The sequence below is a fragment of the Podarcis filfolensis genome (genome assembly GCF_964270895.1).
Source record: "Podarcis filfolensis genome assembly, chromosome: 5".
NCBI classification, from domain to species: domain Eukaryota; kingdom Metazoa; phylum Chordata; class Lepidosauria; order Squamata; family Lacertidae; genus Podarcis; species Podarcis filfolensis.
The window spans coordinates 36376769-36390895 of record NC_139608.1 but is presented as its reverse complement, the minus strand read 5'-3'; the positions used below and the strand labels follow the sequence as shown (position 1 = coordinate 36390895).

The window sequence follows — 14127 nt, the reverse complement described above, 5'->3', positions numbered from 1 at the left end:
AAAACCCCTTTTGGTTCAACATGTCTATCCACATTCGCTCAAGCTGCAGAATGCCTGGAAATTGCAGCTGTTGAGGCCTATGAACAGAACCTTCCAGAAGTTTAGACATGTGCTAAGATGCTTTTCCTATGCCACAGTTTATGGTTATAAAAGGAGGATGTGATTCATATATATATATGGCAAGGCTCCCCCTTTTTTGGCATTCTAACATAAAGTTTGACAATTTGCTTATTTGTTATGACATTAATACCCCATGTTTACTCCAAGGAGCTCAAGTTGGCCTCCTCATTTTGTCCTCATAATGAATCTGTGAGGTAGAAAAACCTAGTATTTGCTATAGACCCAAATGTCCTCCCAATTTCTCCTTAAAATGACAGGCTATCATTCAGTCAATGTACCCTTAAGATAGGTCTATGACTGTGACCCTATAATCAGTCTTGTGTATCCTAGTTACTAATCTATCTGCCATATTCTGTACTAGCTTGAGTTTCTGAATAGTCTACCCAGGATAGGCTTGCCATACATCAGGGAAATTCCTGACACGTCCTGGTTTTTGGGTGTACAAATGCAAAATGTAGGGGGAAACCCAGCTGTATGGAATGCGATGGAAAAAGCAGCGGAAACAGCTCCAAAAGCTTAAAATAACTATTTTGGGGAGAGGAGATAACTGTAACGAGGCTATCTCCAATCAATTATCATGAGGGCAAGTGGACAGGAAACACCAGAAACCTACCAACTGAATCTAGGCTCTCAAACAAGAGACTCATCCAAAGAATAATTATGCAAACGTTAACATTAAACATTATTTCAGTCTCTCTAGCCTCAGTGGAGCTGCTTGAGTGGTAACAGTTAAATGCAAAAACGGCAAAAGAATGAAGGCACTGCCATGCTAAAAGACTAATTCATTTCCTTGGGAATACTAATACTAAAGCACAGAGACGATGTGCCTTGGTATCTCATTCTAAAAACGGTCTTGGTTTATACTTTGGGTACTTTTGTGCTATGCAAATGTCTGTGCAATTAGCATTTCAAGGAAAGTTATAAAACGCTTCCAAAGGACAATCATTGGGGAATGCCACCACTGAAGAATAGCTTGTGACAGAGCTGGGTCGTTTTTGTTCAAATCATAATGAAATGCTAGCAAATACGAATGTTTTATAGTCTGAATTTAGGACTTTGATAATAACTTGGGTTTTTAGTTATACTGGCTGCCGTGGCTTTAAAAGTGAGTTTAGGAGGGGTTTCAGATGCCTATTGCTCAGGCACCAAGATTATTTGGCAGGCAATGCCTTCTGGCTTAATCTACCTCTGTAAATTGCTCAGTGATCAAATTAAACAAGGAGAAATGGAAAACCAGGACAAACTTTCAGTTCCTTTTTGGTCCTTCATGTTTGTTTTTAATTACTTTTTGCTGTTTTTGATTTCTTCTTGCTTTAACTTACTTTTAATTTTTTTATGATTTTATTGTCTGCTTTTATGTTTTGACATTGTTGTAAGCCACTGTGATATATATTTTATGATACAGCAGTTTGTAAAAACTTAAATAAAATAAATTTTGCCTCTCTCATCCACCCTAAAGAACTTGTTACTGCAAATAAAACGTAAACGTGCTCCAAATGTATATCCTCATCCTCATCTGGATGCACACAGAAAAATTGCATTTGAACTCAGAAGGTCATTTGTCTATTTGGCACAGGGCCAGACAGTGATATTTTACTTCCTGAGGTGAAGAAGTAAAGGGCTCCCGCTCCCACAGAAGTCAAGGTACATAATTACCAAGGCTGCCCAAGTTTCTTTGGCACATGAGGCACAAAATCTTAAAAGCCCTTCTTCCTGGGAGTAAAAGACAATAATAATAAATTCAGTATCTTACTAACTTGTTGGTCATTCATGACACCTCAGAGCAGCTGCCTAAGGATATTGCCTCACTCTGCTTCACTGTAAGGTCAGCCTTGGACAGAGTTTTCCAGGCCACCCTTTAAATTGTAGCATGTTATTATTTGGGGCGGGGGGAATTGGCTGGGTTCACAGAATGCATTCATGAGTATTTCCCCCTCACAGGTTAGAGAGTCTTTCAGGGAGGCAAACCTGTGTTCAAATAGTGTATACCTGGTAATATATATCCCCAAACACAATTCCCCTCACGTTAGACCCCAGGATAATGGGAAGTAAATGGCAAATCACTTCTCTTTACCTTAAATCCCAGCTCCTGCATATTTGCTGCCAACATGCTTCCTGCTTGATGTGGCAGGCTCACAAGGACAGTTTTTTTGCATAGTACAAAATGGTAAGGTCTGCTCTTGCTGGAGAATTGCTGTACATATCAGTCTGAAATTTGAGAGGATTCATCCCCTCAGAATGGGTGGTCGTGCCTACAATTGGTATCCAATGCTGTCAGAATGTAATAAACTCAAATAGATACAGGGCTTTTTTTTTTTCAGCCAAAACGCACTGGAATTCAGTTCCAGCACCCCTCAGGTTGGCACCATTGCCATTATAAGAGAACAAGGGCGGTGTTTGTGGTGAATTCCAGCACCTCTTTTTCTAGGAAAAAAATGTCAATGTTGATGAACCCTCAAAGACTGATCTGCCTGAACCTGAGCATGTTCAAACCATGGTGCAAACTTTGCTTGCAAGTTACATCCACTTATGTGATAAGGGAGAACAAGTCATAGCCAGTTTTTTAGATTCCGCATTATACTAGATGTGGGTGAAATAGAGGTTTGAATTTAACGTAACAGATTTAGACTCAAATAAAAAAATAAATCAGAATGGACAGAGCAGACCCAAAAAAACAGATCAGGTCACTACACCCACCCAGTGAACGAAATACCCTCCCCTGGCATTCTACTGTAAGTGGAAGACTGATGGCATCAGGAATAAATATCACAAGGAAACATCAGATTAGCATTTCAAGCAGCAGGCTAGTGCCCCTACCCAGAGATACGCACACCAGCCTGCCACTTGTTTCCTATTGTGTCTTTTGCCCCTTCGTTATTTTGGTAACGTTCTTTGCAAATTCCACTGGAACTGATTTTCTGAAATAAATTCATTTATCTACAAGTACTTCAGAGCCACACCAAAAAACTGTGTTTTTAAAAAATTCATGTTAAATGCTACCACTTTTGTTTAGAAGGAAAAGCAGCAATAGAACCATGATTTGGATGAAGGCTGTGTGCCTGTGCCCCACCAACAAACACACACACACACACACACACACACACACACCAGACTGCTATTTGCCCCAGAAAGTGTTTTTACTATAAAAATCAACTTCAGGAGCAAACTGCAATCAAGGTGGATCTTCAGCAGGAAACAGGTACACTCCAGATTAAGAGGCTCAGAGCCCTATAGCTGCTTTTTATTTGAAACAAAAATGACAATGGATAATAATAATTTAATAATAATACTTTTATTATTCACACCCACCCATCTGGCTGGGTTTTCCTGCCAGTTTGCAGAGTGTGATTAAAGGTAATGTGAAGTTTGGCCCCAAGGGAACTCATGGTAAGTTCAAGAAAATATATTCATTTCAGCACAGCTCTGGACTTTTTCCATCCTCCTGTCGAAATTGTTATTGAGATGTTCCACTGAATATCAGAAAGGGCATAGGATCAAACTCTGAAACATTCATTTGAAAAAGTACTGATGAAGACTGGAAAAGTCAGAGTGGACAAAAGTGTTAACGTCGGAAGTGTGGTCATATCAAATGAGGCCACAATAAAGCCCCTCAGGCTGAGCAACTGGGAGATTGTCAATAATTTTTGCACAGTTGCCCGAGTAAAGTGGAGAGGACAGAATCCAAATTGAAAAGAATCAAGAAAAGAGAGGTTACAAAAAAATGAGACATCACTTCAAGAACTCAGTGGTGCGATGAAGGGGGTGAGAATGATATGTGATAATAGCTGGAGTGGGAGGAGAAGTCATGTTTGAGGATTGAATAGAACCTGAATTTTGCAATGATGAAAGTGGATGACTAAATGCAAATCCAGAGGTGAATTACATTGCACCCAAGATGTGCAGCACTGGGTGTCCACCCCAGATGCATAACTAGTCTGCCCGCCTATCCGTTCTTCCCTTGACTACAGTCACATTCACACCATACATTTAAAGCACCACGTTGACAGTAATGGCTTCCCCCAGCGAATCCTGGAAACTGTAGTTCATTGAGCATGCTTAGAGTTGTTGGGACACCCTCAGAACTCTCATTCCTAACACCCTTCACAAACTACATTTCCCAGGATTCGCTGGGGGAATCCATGACTGTTCCAAGTGGTATAAGAGTGCTTTAAATATATGGTGTGGGTGGAACTTTAAACACAGCCACCGGTGCAGGCACAGCCAGAGGTCTCCGGAACAGAATGGAAGGCAAAACTGTACAAAATAAACCATGTTACTGGTACAAAGATTCCCCACACCCCTTGCAAAAAAAGATCAGCCTCTAGAGTTCTGTGGACCTCAGCAATCCCATGTTTACCTTTTGCCAGGCCTGCAAATGCCCCACCCCAAACTCCTACCTGTGGCAAAACCCCAGAGCCATTCGGACAGCTGCCTCTACTGTTGACACTGTAACAGTGACAAATGCATTGTTCCGACAAGATCACTTTAAATAATTCACAGGGAGCTGGGGATTAAGACAGTGTTTTTCCCTGTCTCTGCTGAGATTTAAAACACTTCCAGCTGGGAGATTTAAAAGACTATAATGGACTGTTTCTTCTCCTGGCTCCCCTCCCCTTCACTATCCCAAAAGCGAACTCAACAATAACACACACACAGAAAATGTCAGAAGGGGAGAAGGAGAAGGTGGGGGGGGGAGAGGGGGGAGAAAGCTTGGCTGGTAACCATGGCAATATCAGGCACACTATTCAGCTGTCATTATTCCAAAGGTTCATACATGTCATTATCTAGGACGTCAAATAAAAGCTGCCTATCACTCCTGTCCTTCAAAGATTGAATAAAAACAAGCTACGGGACGGACTAGACTAGAGGGTGTCTCCCTAACAGTGGGTATCCAAACAACATCTTGGCACCCAAATAAAAGAAAGGGAGAGACAAATGCCTCTTAGCGTGTATACTTGTTCATTCTGGTCTGGATTCCTTATTTGGTCATATATGGTGTTTATGACAGATTATCAACATTAACTCTTACAAAAGGCAGCTAGGATCCAAAACCATTTAGGTGACAAATGTATTGGGAATTTTGCAGGACAGAACTTGTCTGCCTAAGCGAGAGATTTGTGTAACTCAAAGCCTTGATTCTCCATCATGTATCTATCTGAGGTAAGATACAATCTTGACTCATTTCAGACCCAAAAGGTACCGTACATATAACATTCCCCCCCCCCCAATGAGGTTAGGTGTGAAAACTGTGCAAGAGTCTGATTTGCTCCTCATGCATGCACTGGGAAATGACTGTGCCTTAGAGCTTTAAACCATGTGTACATCCTGCACAACAGGTAACCGTTTCTTTTCCCTACATGTACATGGTCTATGTAGGAAAAATACCACACATCAGTCTTGATTACCCAAATGCAATCCTTACACATTGTGATCTGGGTCAACTCTCCCTTGGTGTGTATATCTATACTGAGCTGAGCTTGAGCCTGTCACTAAAAATACCCATCAAACTCTCACCATAAACAGCAGACCCCTAAAGGTCTCTGGTGATTTGCAATTGACCCTGCACGAGACATGCATTAGATTTCATTCTCCTCCCTTTCAGCTCTTATGCGGCCATGTGGGCGGGGGGGGGGGGAGTAGTTGGACATGGGAGTCGTGGATTCATACAACTTGCTCAGTGATGGGCTCCTTGGGGAAGGGATTGGGCTAGCTGCTGGCTATCTTCTCAGTATCAGTTCCCCATCTTGTAAAATGGGGATAAGCCTATCCCTACGGGTGGTTGCTAAAGCATGCAAGATGCGGATTCACTGTGCACATTAAAATGCTATCTAAAGATCCAATATTAACCTGTGTTTGCTTCACAGGGTTAGCACGAAGAGCATGGCCAAAGAGCTACAGATGGCAGGTGAAAAATACAGGCATATGAAACAGCAAGCGGGGATTATAAACATGTGCACCACTGAACAAGTCAAGAACGCTGCAGACCAGTTATGTAGAAAACTCCTATGCCAATCATCTCTCTCAAATGCAAGGATATAATCCTCCATTAGCACACCAAGCCCATCCTGCTGCCACTAATTTACACCAGATGAGAATCTAGCCCCTTGGAGCTAGTTTCTCCTTTAGCAGATGGCTACACTGATCTGACTGGCTTTTTATTATTCTTTTAAGAGAATAATTATTTCCCAAGGCTAGGTGATGCTGCTGTGTTTCACTTAAAGACACAGATGTTAATTTCTATTATAGTCTCTGCAGGCTGCATTAGGTTTGCTTGAATCAGAATGGCCATCAGAACGGTCCCTACAATCCTTCAGTACAGCAAAACCAGTAATATATTACAACATAAAGCAGGCACACATCAGCCATAGTGCAGCTGCAAATGTGTTACAGAAAATTCATCTTCATGTCCCGCCTGGGAATCAAGCACTGCAGACTGTCCAGCTTAGACAGGCACCAATGTTGCATGAAGCAGTTAGGAATGGGCTCTTAACATGCCCCTCTGGCCACTTTAGGTAAAGAGTACAAGCATGCAAAGCGGGCGGAGTTTTAATGTACATCCATGTGTCACAAATTCACCTCCAGGTTGATTCCCCTTCTCTACCTTGAACCCTTGTGTGTTGAGCATGGATTCCATGTTCTTTGAAGCCAGATGGTGATTGGGTGAAAGGAAATAGGTACAATGTGTTCACTGGATCCTCATGCTGTTGAATTCACCAACTGATGTCTCCACATTAAGCCACTGCAGATTTGAAATATTGACGTTCAGCAAATGTGATTTTTGGAACAACAGCTGCCATGATCAATCTGGTTGGGAAGGGACCATAGTAAGTGGCAGAGGAATTGTTTTCTGTGCTGAAGACCCCAAATTCAATCCTTGATGGGAAGGACCTTCACTTCATACCCTGAAGAGCAGGATAATGCTGAGCTACGTCAGGGCTGACCAAGACATTTTGCTGCCTAACACAGAAGAGCAAGTGGTGCCTATCCTCGACTTAAGATGCATAGTACCCAAGGCTGGCCAAGTTATTTTGGCATCTGAAGTAGAAAGCCCCACAATTGCCTCTCCTTGGGAATAAACAATACAATATTAATAAATTAACAATTTGCTTCCCTTTCAGAGCACACAAAATTAGCAACCACTGCCTAATGATAGGGCTGGTCCTAGGCTAGATGGACAAATATTCTGACTTTGAATAAGGCAGAGTCTGGAGTTCTGTAATAGGTTATGAGCTACATAGTAAAACATAAATGGGTTCTTTGGCCTTGCTGATTCTCACACTTGTGTGTATGAAAGGGTTAACCTGAGCCCTGAACTCAAGTTACCAGAGTGAGCGTGGCTTGGCAGGCCCACAGCAGACTGTGTTCCCCAACCACCTCTTTCTTTTTTCACTTCATGACTCCAGGAACAAGCAATGAAGGAGCCATGTAATGGCTCCCAACTGTAAGAAAAAGCAAGTGAACTGAATCTCTCCGAAAGGGAGATTTTAAAGCCTGCATCTTTGCTAACTGAAGATTGCACAATCCTTTTTGTAAGAGAACCAAGTTCTTTTCCGTTTTAAGTCATTTGGAACCTTTTTCACCTTCATTTACTGCCAATGAATGGAGACTTGTTTGCTGTAACTTCTGGAAGCTGAGTATAATATCCACTTATTTACAAAGCTAAGTGCCTGTGATTTATTCTAGCCTAAGAATTTTCATGGGGAACATTTGTTTAAAGGTGGATGTGGGCAGAAGTAAATCTAGCCAAGTTTTAATGTGCTTAGGGCAATTGTGCTTAACTCTGTTGTGAGAGAGTGAGGATCTTTCTCCCCCAAACCTTTCTCTCCCACAGATTATCCAGATCCTCTCGGTGGTTTTCAGTGCCATTGATCATGGTAACCTTCTGGGGTGTGAATAGGAGCCATCATGCTCTAGTGAGTCCCCTCTTACCTGACAGGTAAGTTCCAGAAGGGATGCTATAAGGAAGAATAGAGTTTAGTTCTGCACTATGCCTTTTATACCATTAGGCTAGGTCAGGCATGGCCAAACTTGGCCCTCCAGCTGTTTTGGGACTACAACACCCATCATCCCTAGATAACAGGACCAGTGGTCAAGAGATGATGGGAATTGTAGTCCCAAAACAGCTGGAGGGCTATGCCTGGGCTAGGCGGTGGGGTGGGGTGCAGAGCTCCATTTAGTCTCCCATGCTATTTAATTTCTACATCAAACTGCTGTCAGAGGTCATGGTGAGTTTTGTAGCAAAGGGCTATCAATATGCTGATGACATGAAGCTCTATTTCTCTTATTTGTTTGCTCTAGGAGAGGCAGTGGAAATGGCTGCCTAGAGTCAGTAATTGGCTAGATAAGGCCTCATAAACTGAAGATTAATTCAGACAAGATGGAGGTACTATTTGTAGACATTTCCATTGGCCAAGCAGATGGTGAACAACCTGTTCTGGATGGATATGCAGCTTGGAGGTGCTATTAGACCTGGATCTCACTCTGAATGTCCAGCTGGCATCAGAGGCATGAAGTGCCTTTAATCAGCTTAGGTTGGTATGCCAACAGAAGCCACATGAAAACAGAGGCAGCCTAGCCACAGTGTTCCATGCCCTAACAACACTTAGGTTCGATTTATGCAATGCAATATATGCAGGGCTGCCTTTGAAAACTTTTCAGAAACTTCACTTGTTTTGGAACACAGCAGCCACCTGGTTAACTGGGACGGGTCTGAACATATCTTGCCTAAGTTAAAAGATCTTCACTGATTTCCATGCTGGGCCATATTCAGTGAACCTGTTGCACTAGCAGACACGAGTGTAGATTCCCTCTAGCACAATGGGAATCCCCCACCTCTCCTCCCCCTGTGCACATACAGCTCATCCCCAAATCTGCTCTGGGGAGTTGGACGGCTTGGGGAGGGGAAGGTTCTACCAGGAAATACAATTTAATGTGTTGGCTTTGACACAAAGTCCTAAACAGCTTGGGACCAAAATTTCTGAAGGGCTGACTCCTCCTCTTTCTAAGATTAGCTACAGATGCTCTAACTGAGATATCCTTACATTCAGAGGCTGTGTGGCATGTGTTCAGCAACAAGGCTTTCTCTGTGTTGGCACCTATGCTAGCACCTTTACCACAGACACTCTTATAGTGCTGACCTGGCCATCCTTCAGGTACCTGGTAGCAATGTTGTCATTCTCATGAGACTACGTTGACTGACAGGTACTTCTCTAGTAAAAGCAGTTATTCAAATGTTGTTGCTTTTTCATTTCTTATTGTACTGATTTTCATATTGCTTTTAATAACTGCTACCCTTCTTAGAGGCAAAAAAAATGGCATATAAAGATATTTCATAACCATGGTGTGGAAAAATAGTGTGGAAAACCAATTGTATCTGAAAGAAACAACAATAAATCCAGAGGCAAGAAGGTGGAAAGAGTGGGAACTTTTGAGACAGCAGAAAAAACTTGAGAATTTGAAGGAATGGTTAGAAAAGAGTAGTAACTCCCCGTCAGTGACTGCATTCTGTGATTGTGCTACATTGTGTTCAGTTTTATAAGAAAGAGCCTCAGAGCCCCAGATTTGTTCACTCTCTCCATCTCCTCCTGCAACCTCCACTTCCATTTTAGTTTAACCACAGTTTAGCCCATCTTCTGAAACCTAAACTGTGGTCAGTCCTAATCTGGGTTTCTTGAAACTAGTACTTGATGCAGCAGACTCTTGTTCATGAAAGCTTATAACAAAACTGTTATATCTTAAAGTGCTATGGCACTCTCAACAGCATTTTTGTATGCTCTTTCCAGCGATAAAATAATTAACTTTCCTGATTTTTGAAGCAATGTGTTTTTCCCAGAGCACTCCTCTGCTTCTGTACACACATCCAGCTTGCCAGATATTAAATTATTAATGGATATTATTCATTTTTCTGCTTTTATTAGTTTCATGTTCAGACACTCAATTTATATGCATTTGCTTTTTCTCTGCTCTTACCTTACTGCTGTGTGCTAATATTTGCCACCTTTTTCCTTTTCCCCCCATAGGATATATTTACTATACATTTGGGGGGGCATTTACTGTTTTCTATTCATTTGGGCACTTCTTAAGATATACTAACCAATTTTTGTATGATGTTTCCTGAGATCAATGACTTTTCATCTGTGTTTGAATGCCATGTTGAATCAAGATGGCTGACTAAACCTTTGAAAAGTGCACTGGGTTTGTGGTTTCTTAGAATTCTCCAGCAATGCTGGCTTCAAGGCAGCTAAGAATACTGTATTTTATTTTTAAAACTTAATTTGGTTTTTTTTCCTTGGTGAAAGGCACATGCCCAAATCAGGCATATGATTCAGATATGACAGGAAACTACACATAACTGAAGACCTCCTTGCTTGGTGTGGAACTCTGACAATGGTAGGAAGAAGAGATGGCTCACACAAGCAGAAGTGTTACTCATGTCTCAACATATTAAGCTGCTTTTCTTCATTCCACAATCAATCTGGTGGACTAGCCACAAAACCCAGTATTTCTCCCTTCTTTCAACAGGGACCCTCTCCACCCCTCTCCCTGAACCTAGCTAACAATAGTGTAAGAGATGAGTTATTTTCCTTTTCTGTTTCCCTTTTGATGGCTGCACATAATCTGGTTACAGTCCTTACCTAGGGAGATATATCCTTGCTATTATTGACCAATTAGATTCCACCTGAAGTCCAGACCCTTTTATGATCATTAACGTCATGTAAGGAATAGCTGGACTTCTTTCCCTGGATAATTAAGGGCCATTTCAAATGCAATTACCCCCTCAGGATGCTTGGCCCCACCTTAACTATTTCCGTCCACAGCAACATGACTAAATGATGGAAGAATCTGTCTTATTAACAACAATAAACAATATTTACAATAACTGATCCCTAGGGGTAGCTTTTTAAGCCCATGAACATAACACCCCCTCCTATCTGCACAATAATTTAGGTGAACTACTTGGATTAAGGGACGTGGGTGGTGCTGTGGTCTAAACCACAGAGCCTAGGGCTTACCGATCAGAAGGTTGGCAGTTCGAATCCCCGCAACGGGGTGAGCTCCCGTTACTCAGTCCCTGCTCCTGCCAACCTAGCAGTTCAAAAGCACCTCAAAGTGCAAGTAGATAAATAGGTACCACTCTGGCGGGAAGATAAACAGCGTTTCTGTGTGCTGCTCTGGTTCGCCAGAAGCAGCTTAGTCATGCTGGCCACATGACCCAGAAAAACTGTCTGCAGACAAACGCCAGCTCCTTCGGCCAGTAAAGCGAGATGAGCACCGCAACCCCAGAGTTAACAGTAGGGGTCCCTTTACCTTTACCTTTACTTGGATTAAAGCCAGTTTAAAGTGAGATCTCAGGGTCATTTCTGATGTGATGCTGAAGTCCACTTCAGGCATTCAGTCTATATATGCAAAAGCAGAAGTGTGTAGCAGCATAGGAGCAACATGTGCCAGCTCTGACCCCTAAGTTGGTTTAGGGGCATCATAAGATGGGCACCCTACAGTTAGCAATGGCTGCGGCTGGGAAAGGTGGAAAAGAAAGAGGCAGTGGAGGCAGCTATAGCAGTGGAGGAAGAAGCTGTGAGAATATGCCTCTTGCCAGGACATGAAGCTCTCCCAACTTCCAACAATGCCAGGTGCTGATTCTAGCTCTGCTAATATCTATGCGTTCAACTGAAATACCTGAGAAAGGGAAGCATATACATACTCAATTTCCCCCTATTCCATTTCCCCTTCTTTGAATTAGCTTTCTTTGTTGTTGTTTTTCCTCTCCTCTACCTGCCTCCCCCCATGCCCCCTTTCCCCCTCATATCATCCATCTGCCTTCCTATCTGTTCTGCCTTCTAGCTCTGCCTTTCTTCTCTTCCACTGCAGCCTCTGACTGTGTACAGAATTGGTCTGCCTATCCATATGTTTGTTGCTAGATACCATATTTATCTATCCACCTGCTCTGTCTTTTGTCTGCATTCATTGCCATCCCGTTGACTACGCATTTTCCTGGCAATTTCTCTCTCTCTTTGAGATAGCAGTAACAAGTTCTGTTTCATGTCACAAATATTTTTTTCCCTCCCCAAAGCAGTAGGCAAGGAAGTGATGTTCCCTCTCCATAGTCATGGTGCATACAAGGAGACGGAATGCTCGCTTAAAGCAAATCCAGGTTTCTGCCAAACATGCAAAGAGGGAGATTGGGAATCACAGGAGAGATGCACCAAGCTGGATCTTCCCCTGCCACCACACAGCCTTCTCAGGCTTATTCTTTCTAATGCAGATTCTCAGACACGTTTCTGGGCAATTAGGAGAAAATGGCTTCAAGGGAGATGTGGGAGGCAGAGAAAGGGAAAAGCAATCCAGGCCCACAGTTTCTTCCTTCATGTCCCACTCCACCACTGTGTGTGCAAGAAAACATACACATTGCTTTTTAGATGTTTGATGGAGACTGGTTCTCAGACATAGGTCTCTGCCAGATGTATAATATGGCTCACCAAACAGCAGAATTAGACACTTCCCCGTGCAGTGCATAACTATGCAGAAGTGGTTCACCCCAAGGGCTGGATGCAAGGGCATCACTGCTGCTTACCAGGAAGGAAAGGAAGGGAGGGAGGTGACAGTGAGATTGGAGATTCACAGGCACACTGGAAGGAGTGCTGGATTTGCATTATCCACGCCAGCATGGTGTAGTGGTTAAGAGCGGTGGACTCGTAATCTGGTGAACCGGGTTCACTTCCCCACTCCTCGACACACAGCTGCTGGGCGACTTTGGGCTAGTCACACTTCTCTGAAGTCTCTCAGCCTCACTCACCTCACAGAGTGTTTGTTGGGGGAGAAGGGAAAGGAGATTGTTAGTTGCTTTGAGACTCCTTAAGGGGAGTGAAAGGCGGGATATTAAGTCCAAACTCCTCCTCCTCCTCCTCTTCTTCTTCTTCTCCTCCTCCTCCACCCAAGAATGATTCCAAAGGCCCCTTTTAGAGGAACCGCACCCAAAGTGGCCCAAAGGGATGAAATATTGCAGCAAAGTGAGATATTGCTGCAGCAACAATCAGCCACATCCTTTGAGGTGCAATAAAATTATGTACAGAAAAGAAACATCTGCAAAGGTCAATTAATAGGAACGATTCATTTCCCTCTTGTTAAGCGTCCTTTTTATCTTCGTTGCTTTGGCACGACTCTCTGTCTCTCAGTCTTTCCATTGCTGACAAAACAATTGTCTCCAGCACAGCCTTCTCTCTCTCCCCCCGCAGCTGGCCCTCTATCACCTGTTTAAACCTACCTATTAAGGCAGTGACCATCTTTCTCACTGATCTTTTTCTCATGCACCTGTCCCTGTCTTTGTTGATCACTTTCACTGTCAGGGGAATGCGAGTCGGGTTATTTTATGCTCCCATTCTTCAAATGCACCTATTGTATAAAGAAGATGTTTTAAGTGCCTGAAGGTGGTTTGTTCCTCGTTACTTCATAGAAGTGACATTAATAGCCAGAGAAGAGCACTGCTGAGTGCAATTATGAATGGTGTTCAGGTACGAAAGCTGCTTTGAGCCTGCTAATGTTTCCTAATTATAATCCTTTAGGTAGAGAGTGCAAGAGAGACAAGGAGGGAAGAGAGAGGGCTAAACATTGACTTATATACATGCTCCGTTCACCTAGAGGGTGGCAGCAGCCAGGGAGGTAGGGGCAAGTCTTGGTCAATTCCTTCTGAAAGGCAACAGGCCCCTGCGAAGCTGAAACTGACATATTGAGCCGATTGACACTGTGCAGCTAATACTGATGTATCGCGCCAAAGGCACATGGCAAACCACAGAAGAGCATGAATCCTCTCCACATGGACAGCTACCATGATAAAGCAAGCAATCAGTCAAGGCAAACTGCCCAGAACCAAAGGCCTAGGAAAAACAAGAACATTTGGTTTACAGACTGTCTGTCGTGTTGACAATACCAGAGGGTCTAAGGGGTGGATGCAGACAGGGGGCTTAATATCGCAAATGAGCCATTGGCAAGAAGGCTTTGTTTGTGTTTTTA

General features: G+C 43.0%; 1 protein-coding gene across 12 annotated transcripts in view; it reads right to left on the bottom strand.

Annotated features, from left to right (window-relative positions):
* The window catches only part of EPHB1 (EPH receptor B1), a 344720-nt gene that overhangs the window by 207456 nt on the left and 123137 nt on the right, over positions 1-14127 (bottom strand). The gene's annotated exons all lie outside the window — the stretch shown is intronic.